Source organism: Balaenoptera acutorostrata, chromosome 3 (genome assembly GCF_949987535.1).
Source record: "Balaenoptera acutorostrata chromosome 3, mBalAcu1.1, whole genome shotgun sequence".
Taxonomy (NCBI): domain Eukaryota; kingdom Metazoa; phylum Chordata; class Mammalia; order Artiodactyla; family Balaenopteridae; genus Balaenoptera; species Balaenoptera acutorostrata.
In genome coordinates, this window is record NC_080066.1 from 55,593,754 (window position 1) to 55,601,460 (window position 7,707).

General features: G+C 39.5%; 1 pseudogene; it reads left to right on the top strand.

The window, feature by feature from the left end:
* The first annotated feature begins 6,093 nt into the window (after positions 1 to 6,093).
* Positions 6,094 to 6,712, top strand: LOC103011159 (protein lin-28 homolog A-like; annotated as a pseudogene).
* The last annotated feature ends 995 nt before the right edge of the window (positions 6,713 to 7,707 follow it).

A 7,707-nucleotide genomic window follows, 5' to 3' on the forward strand; every position in this document is an offset into this window, starting at 1 on the left:
TCATGGCTGAGCAGAATCTTCAGAGTTGGTCTCAGAACATGAGTCCACCTTCCCCCCAGGTTGTGGCTTTCCTGAATAAAGCACCTTTCTTTTCTACCGACAATTGCCTCTCAATTAATGGCTTTTGAGCTGCAAGTAGCCAAACCTGAGCTCAGTAACACTTTAAAAAGCAAAGCATCTATATCCTAGAAGCAAGTATAATTTTTTGTTTCTCTTGATGTTGGAAAAACTCAGATTTTAACAGCATGCTTTCCATTAACTCTCTCCTGTTAATGTGGTGGGTGAATCTGAGTGCTCACAGTAAGAGGAAGAAGAATTGCCTTAGAAATATATGGCATTTCCATTGTAGTAAATCAAAAAAGAGGATTATTATTTTCATGTGTGTGTGATTTTTATTTTTTTATTTTTATTTTTTTCTTATTTTAAACATTTTATCAAGAAGGCACATTTTTTTTTTATACAGCAGGTTCCTATTAGGCATCAGTTTTATACACATCGTGTATAAATGTCAATCTCAATTGCCCAATTCATCACACCACCACCCCACCACCCCTGCCGTGGCTTTCCCCCTTTGGTGTCCATAAGTTTGTTCTCTACATCTGTGTCTCAACTTCTGCCCTGTAAACCGGTTCATCTGTACGATTTTTCTAGGTTCCACATACATGCGTTAATATACGATATCTGTTTTTCTCTTTCTGACATATTTCACTCTATATGACAGTCTCTACATACATCGACGTCTCAACAAATGACCCAATTTCATTCCTTTTTATGGCTGAGTAATATTCCATTGTATATATGTACCACATCTTCATTATCCATTCATCTGTCGATGGGCATTTAGGTTGCTTCCATGGCCTGGCTATTGTAAATAGTGCTGCAATGAACATTGGGGTGCATATGTCTTTTTAAATTATGGTTTTCTCTGGGTATATGCCCAGTAGTGGGATTGCTGGGTCATATGGTAATTCTATTTTTAGTTTTTTAAGGAACCTCCATACTGTTCTCCATAGTGGCTGTATCAATTTACATTCCCACCAACAGTGCAAGAGGGTTCCCTTTTCTCCACACCCTCTCCAGCATTTGTTGTTTGTAGATTTTCTGATGATGCCCATTCTAACTGGTGTGAGGTGATACCTCATTGTAGTTTTGATTTGCATTTCTCTAATAATGAGTGATGTTGAGCAGCTTTTCATGTGCTTCTTGGCCATCTGTATGTCTTCTTTGGAGAAATGTCTATTTAGGTCTTCAGCCCATTTTTGGATTGGGTTGTTTGGTTTTATAATATTGAGCTGCATGAACTGTTTATATATTTTGGAGATTGATCCTTTGTCCATTGATTCATTGGCAAATATTTTCTCCCATTCTGAGGGTTGTCTTTTCATCTTGTTTATGGTTTCCTTTGCTGTGCAAAAGCTTTGAAGTTTCATTAGGCCCCATTTGTTTATTTTTGTTTTTATTTCCATTACCCTAGGAGGTGGATCAAAAAAGCTCTTGCTGTGATTTATGACAAAGAGTGTCCTTCCTATGTTTTCCTCTAAGAGTTTTATAGTGTCCGGTCTTACATTTAGGTCTCTAATCCATTTTGAGATTATTTTTGTGTATGGTGTTAGGGAGTGTTCTAATTTCATTCTTTTAAATGTAGCTGTCCAGTTTTCCCAGTACTAGTTATTGAAGAGACTGTGTTTTCTCCATTGTATATCCTTGCCTCCTTTGTCATAGATTAGTTGACCATAGGTGCGTGGGTTTAACTCTGGGCTTTCTATCTTGTTCCATTGATCTATGTTTCTGTTTCTGTGCCAGTACCATATTGTCTTGATTACTGTAGCTCTGTAGTATAGTCTGAAGCCAGGGAGTGTGATTCCTCCAGCTCCATTTTTTTCCCTCAAAACTGCTTTGGCTATTTGGGGTCTTTTGTGTCTCCGTACAAATTTTAAGATTTTTGGTTCTAGTTCCATAAAAAATGCCATTGGTAATTTGATAGGGATTGCATTGAATCTGTTGATTGCTTTGGGTAGTATAGTCATTTTCACAATATTGATTCTTCCAATCCATGAATATGGTATATCTCTCCATCTGTTGGTATCATCTTTAATTTCTTTCATCAGTGTCTTATAGTTTTCAGCATACAGGTCTTTTGTCTCCCTAGGTAAGTTTATTCCTTAGTATTTTATTCTTTTTGTTGCAATGGTAAGTGGGAGTGTTTCCTTAATTTCTCTTTCAGATTTTCCATCATTCGTGTATAGGAATGCAAGAGATTTCTATGCATTAATTTTGTATCCTGCAACTTTACCAAATTCATTGATTAGCACTAGTAGTTTTCTCATGGCATCTTTAGGATTCTCTATGTATAGTATCATGTCATCTGCAAACAGTGACAGTTTTACTTCTTCTTTTCCAATTTGTATTCCTTTTATTTCTTTTTCTTCTCTGATTTCCAATGCCTAGGACTTCCAAAACTCTGGTGAATCATAGTGGTGAGAGTGGACATCGTTATCTTGTTCCTGATCCTAGAGGAAATGCTTTCAGTTTTTCTCCATTGAGAATGATGTTTACTGTGGGTTTGCCATATACGGCCTTTATTAAGTTGAGGTAGGTTCCCTCTATGCCCACTTTCTGGAGAGTTTTTAGCAGAAATGGATGTTGAATTTTGTCAGAAGGTTTTTCTGCATCTATTGAGATGATCATATGGTTTTTATTCTTCAGTTTGTTAATATGGTGTATCACATTGATTGATTTGCATATATTGAAGAATCCTTGCATCCCTGGGATAAATCCCACTTGATCGTGGGGTATGATCCTTTTAATGTGTTGTTGGATTCTGTTTGCTAGTATTTTGTTGAGGATTTTTGCATTTATATTCATCAGTGATATTGGTCTGTAATTTTCTTTTTCTGTAGTATCTTTGTCTGGTTTTGGTATCAGGGTGATGGTGGCCTCATAGAATGAGTTTGGGAGTGTTCCTTCCTCTGCAATTTTTTGGAAGAGTTTGAGAGGGATGGGTGTTAGCTCTTCTCTAAATGTTTGATAGAATTCACCTGTGAAGCCATTTGGTCCTGGACTTTTGCTTGTTGGAAGATTTTTAATCACAGTTTCAATTTCATTACTTGTGATTTGTCTGTTCATATTTTCTATTTCTTCCTGGTTCAGTCTTGGAAGGTTATACCTTTCTAAGAATTTGTCTGTTTCTTCCAGGTTGTCCATTTTATTGGCATAGAATTGCTTGTAGTAGTCTCTTAGGATGGTTTGTATTTCTGCGGTGTCTGTTGTAACTTCTCCTTTTTCATTTCTAATTCTATTGATTTGAGTCCTCTCCCTCTTTTTCTTGATGAGTCTGGCTAATGACTTATCAATTTTGTTTATCTTTTCAAAGAACCAGCTTTTAGTTTTATTGATCTTTGTTATTCTTTTCTTTGTTTCTATTTCACTTATTTCTGCTCTGATCTTTTTGATTTCTTTCCTTCTGCTAACTTTGGGTTTTGTTTGTTCTTCTTTCTCTAGTTCCTTTAGGTGTAAGGTTAGATTGTTTATTTGAGATTTTTCTTGTTTCTTGAGGTAGGCTTGTATAGGTATAAACTTCCCTCTTAGAACTGCTTTTGGTGCATCCCATAGGTTTTGGATCGTCGTGTTTTCATTGTCATTTGTCTCTAGGTATTTTTTGAGTTCCTCTATGATTTCTTCAGTGATCTCTTGGTTATTTAGTTATGTATTGTTTAACCTCCATGTGTTTGTGTTTTTTACATTTTTTCCACTGTAATTCATTTCTAATCTCATAGCATTGTGGTCAGAAAAGATGCTTGATATGATTTCAATTTTCTTAAATTTACTGAGGCTTGATTTGTGACCCAAGATGTGATCTATCCTGGAGAATGTTCCATGTGCACTTGAGAAGAAAGTGTATTCTGCTGTTTTTGGATGGAATGTCCTATAAATATCAATTAAACCTATCTGCTCTAATGTGTCATTTAAAGCTTCTGTTTCCTTATTTATTTTCATTTTGGATGATCTGTCCATTGGTGTAAGTGAGGTGTTAAAGTCCCCCACTATTATTGTGTTACTGTTGATTTCCTCTTCTATAGCTGTTAGCAGTTGCCTTATGTATTGAGGTGCTCCTATGTCAGGTGCATATATACTTATAATCGTTATATCTTCTTCTTGGATTGATCCCTTGATCATTATGTAGTGTCCTTCCTTGTCTCTTGTAACATTCTTTATTTTAAAGTCTATTTTATCTGATATGAGTATTGCTACTGCAGCTTTCTTTCGATTTCCATTTGCATGGAATATCTTTTTCCATCCCCTCACTTTCAGTCTGTGTGTGTCCCTAGGTCTGAAGTGGGTCTCTTGTAGACAGCATATATATGGGTCTTGGTTTTTTATCCATTCTTCAAGCCTGTGTCTTTTGGTTGGAGCATTTAATCCATTCATTTTTAAGGTAATTATCCATATGTATGTTCCTATTACCATTTTCTTAATTGTTTTGGGTTTGTTTTAGTAGGTCTTTTTCTTCTCTTGTGTTTCCCACTTAGAGAAGTTCCTTTAGCATTTGTTGTAGAGCTGGTTTTGTGGTGCTGAATTCTCTTAGCTTTTGCTTGTCTGTAAAGCTTTTGATTTCTCTGTCAAATCTGAATTAGATCCTTGCCTGGTAAATTAATCTTGGTTGTACTTTCTTCCCTTTCATCACTTTAAGTATATCATACCATTCCCTTCTGGCTTGTAGAGTTTCTGCTGAGAAATCAGCTGTCACCCTTATGGGAGTTCCCTTGTATATTATTTGTCATTTTTCCCTTGCTGCTTTGAATAATTTTTCTTTGTCTTTAAGTTTTGCCAATTTGATTACTATGTGTCTCGGCATGTTTCTCCTTGGTTTTATCCTACCTGGGACTCTCTGCACTTCCTGGACTTGGGTGGCTATTTCCTTTCCCATGTTAGGGAAGTTTTCGACCATAATCTCTTCAGATATTTTCTCTGGTTCTTTCTCTCTCTCTTCTCCTTCTGGGACCCCTATAATGCGAATGTTGTTGCATTTAATGTTGTCCCAGAGGTCTCTTAGGCCATCTTCATTTCTTTTCATTCTTTTTTCTTTATTCTGTTCCGCAGCAGTGAATTCCACCATTCTGTCTTTCAGGTCACTTACAATTCTTCTGCCTCAGTTATTCTGCTATTGAGTCCTTCTAGTGTAGTTTTCATTTCAGTTATTGTATTGTTCATCTCTGTTTGTTGTTCTTTAATTCTTCTAGGTCTTTGTTAAACATTTCTTGCATCCTCTCAATCTTTGCCTCCATTCCTTTTCCGAGGTCCTGGATCATCTTCAGTATCATTATTCTGAATTCTTTTTCTGGAATGTTGCCTATCTCCACTTCATTTAGTTGTTTTTCTGGGGTTTTAACTTGTTCCTTCATCTGGAACGTATCCCTCTGCCTTTTCATCTTGTCTATTTTTCTGTGAATCAAAACCAGTGGATTATTGGCAATTTCGTATGGTTAATCCAACATAATGAACAATTACCTTTTAAATAGTAGTCTGTTTTGGCTTGGAGAATAACCAAATATGCTTTTTAGAAACAATGCCAGTTTTTTTGTTTTATTTTGTTTATTTTTTAGAGCAAGAGTGAAGGTGGTCACTGTCTCCTTTACCAACTGGACACATTTTTTAAAACACAAGTTGAGAAATTTCAAGTTGCCCAAAAATGATTTCCATAATCTTGCTTACTATCATTGAAAAGGAAATAAACCAATCAAAAATGTTGCTTATCTATGTTGTACTTGGTGTGGACAGAGCAGAAAAACAGTTCAATCACAGTCTTACCCCAAGATGCTTGCAGTTCTATTTAAAGTTTTTTAAAGTATACTTATGAAAAGATGATGAAAATGCAAGGCCTTAAACAACTGTCAAATAAATAATAAAGAGAAGAAGCACTGCCACAGTCCAGAAAAAGAAAGCAAGCCAAAAACAGCCGTGGGCCCCCCCACTGCTATTGTGCCAGGGAAGATGTAGCAGCCTATTCTCCGAGCCACCCCTTTGCCTCTGGACTTCTCTGGGGCCAGTAGCTTCCTGACCAGGGGCCCGGGGCCTCGGGCTCTGCCAACTACCATGGGCTCCATGTCAAACCAGCAGTTTGCAGGTGGCTGTGCCAAGGGGCCAGAGGAGGTGCCAGAGTCCACGGCCGGGGCCACCGAGGAGCCGCAGCTGCTTTCATGGTGCCGGCACATGTAAGTGGTTCAACGTGTGCATGGGATTCAGCTTCCTAGCCATGACCGCCTGCCCCAGGGTCGCACTCGACCCCCCCGTGGATGTCTTTGTGCACCAGAGTAAGCTGCACATGGAGGGCTTCTGGAGCCTGAAGGAGGGTGAGGCCATGGAGTTCACCTTTAAGAAGTCTGCCAAGGGCCTGGAATCTATCCAAGTCACCAGCCCTGGTGGGGTGTCCTGTATTGGAAGCAAGAGGTGGCCCAAAGGGAAGAACATTTAGAAATGCAGATCAAAGGGAGATATGTGCTACAACTGTGGAGGTCTAGACCATCATTCCAAGGAATGCAAATGGCCACCCCAGCCCAAGAAGTGCCACTTCTGCCAGAGCATCAACCATATGGTAGCCTCATGTCCACTGAAGGCCCAGCAAGCTCCCAGCTCACAGGGAAAGCCAGCCTACTTTTGGGAGGAGGAAGAAGAGATCCATAGCCCTGCCATGCTCCCAGAGGCCCAGAATTGAGCCACAGCGGGTGGGGGCTATGCTTTTGTGATCAGAAAGTTTTGAGGAACAGGCATCAATCGGTAGAGTGGAGAAAGTGGGGACAGGGTGGGTAGGGGGCAGTTGGCACTGTCATATATCTCAGGCTGGTTCGTAGCGTCACCCCCTCTTCCCCCTTGGTTTGGGAGGAGGGGTGAGGCAAAGGAACTCCAATCATGCTCTATCCAAATGCACGTGAGGGCTTTGGGGGGTAACCCTCCCTGCATGCTTTATCTGAGTCTCCACCCCCAGAATCTCCAGCTTTTGGAAGTGGCCTGGATAGGAAAGTTGTTTTACTCTTAAATAAGGATATGGAATAATATTTCCCATGCCAGAGTGAAAAGATTAAGCATGAGACCAGACTGATAGACCTAAACCCACAAGCCACCACCGTCTATGGGAGGAAATATCTCAGGGGTAAGGCAGGGTTTTCCACATCTTGTCTCCTCATAACCCCCTTTTGGGATGGAGTGCTGAGAACTGTCCCAAGCAGTGGGTTGTGATGATAGGCAAAAGGGGTGGTTATGGGCACAGCTGTTGACCTGCTGCTTCTAAGCTCATTCCCACCCCATTCTGGGCCAATACAATTTTATTTATTTGCTCCCTTGGATGACTGTACCTTGGGTCCCACTTTCTTCAGGATGCCAACTGCACTGGCTGTGTGCGAATGACGTATCTTGTGCATTTTAACTTTTTTTTTTCATAATATAAATATTCTGGTTTTGTATTTTTGTGTATTTTAATCTAAGGCCCTCATTCCTGCACTGTATTCTCAGGTACATGAGCAATCTCAGGGATAAGTCGGCAGCAGCTCCGGGTCTGCACAGCAGGAATATTTTTTGTTGCTGTATCACCAGAGAGAACAACTCTTTGGAGTGTATAGCCTATTGAACTACCTCATTTTTGTCAATTAGAACTGGCTTTTCTGCCATAGTGTCCTCTTGAAACCCCGCCATCTTCAATGTTTCATGGGAGAC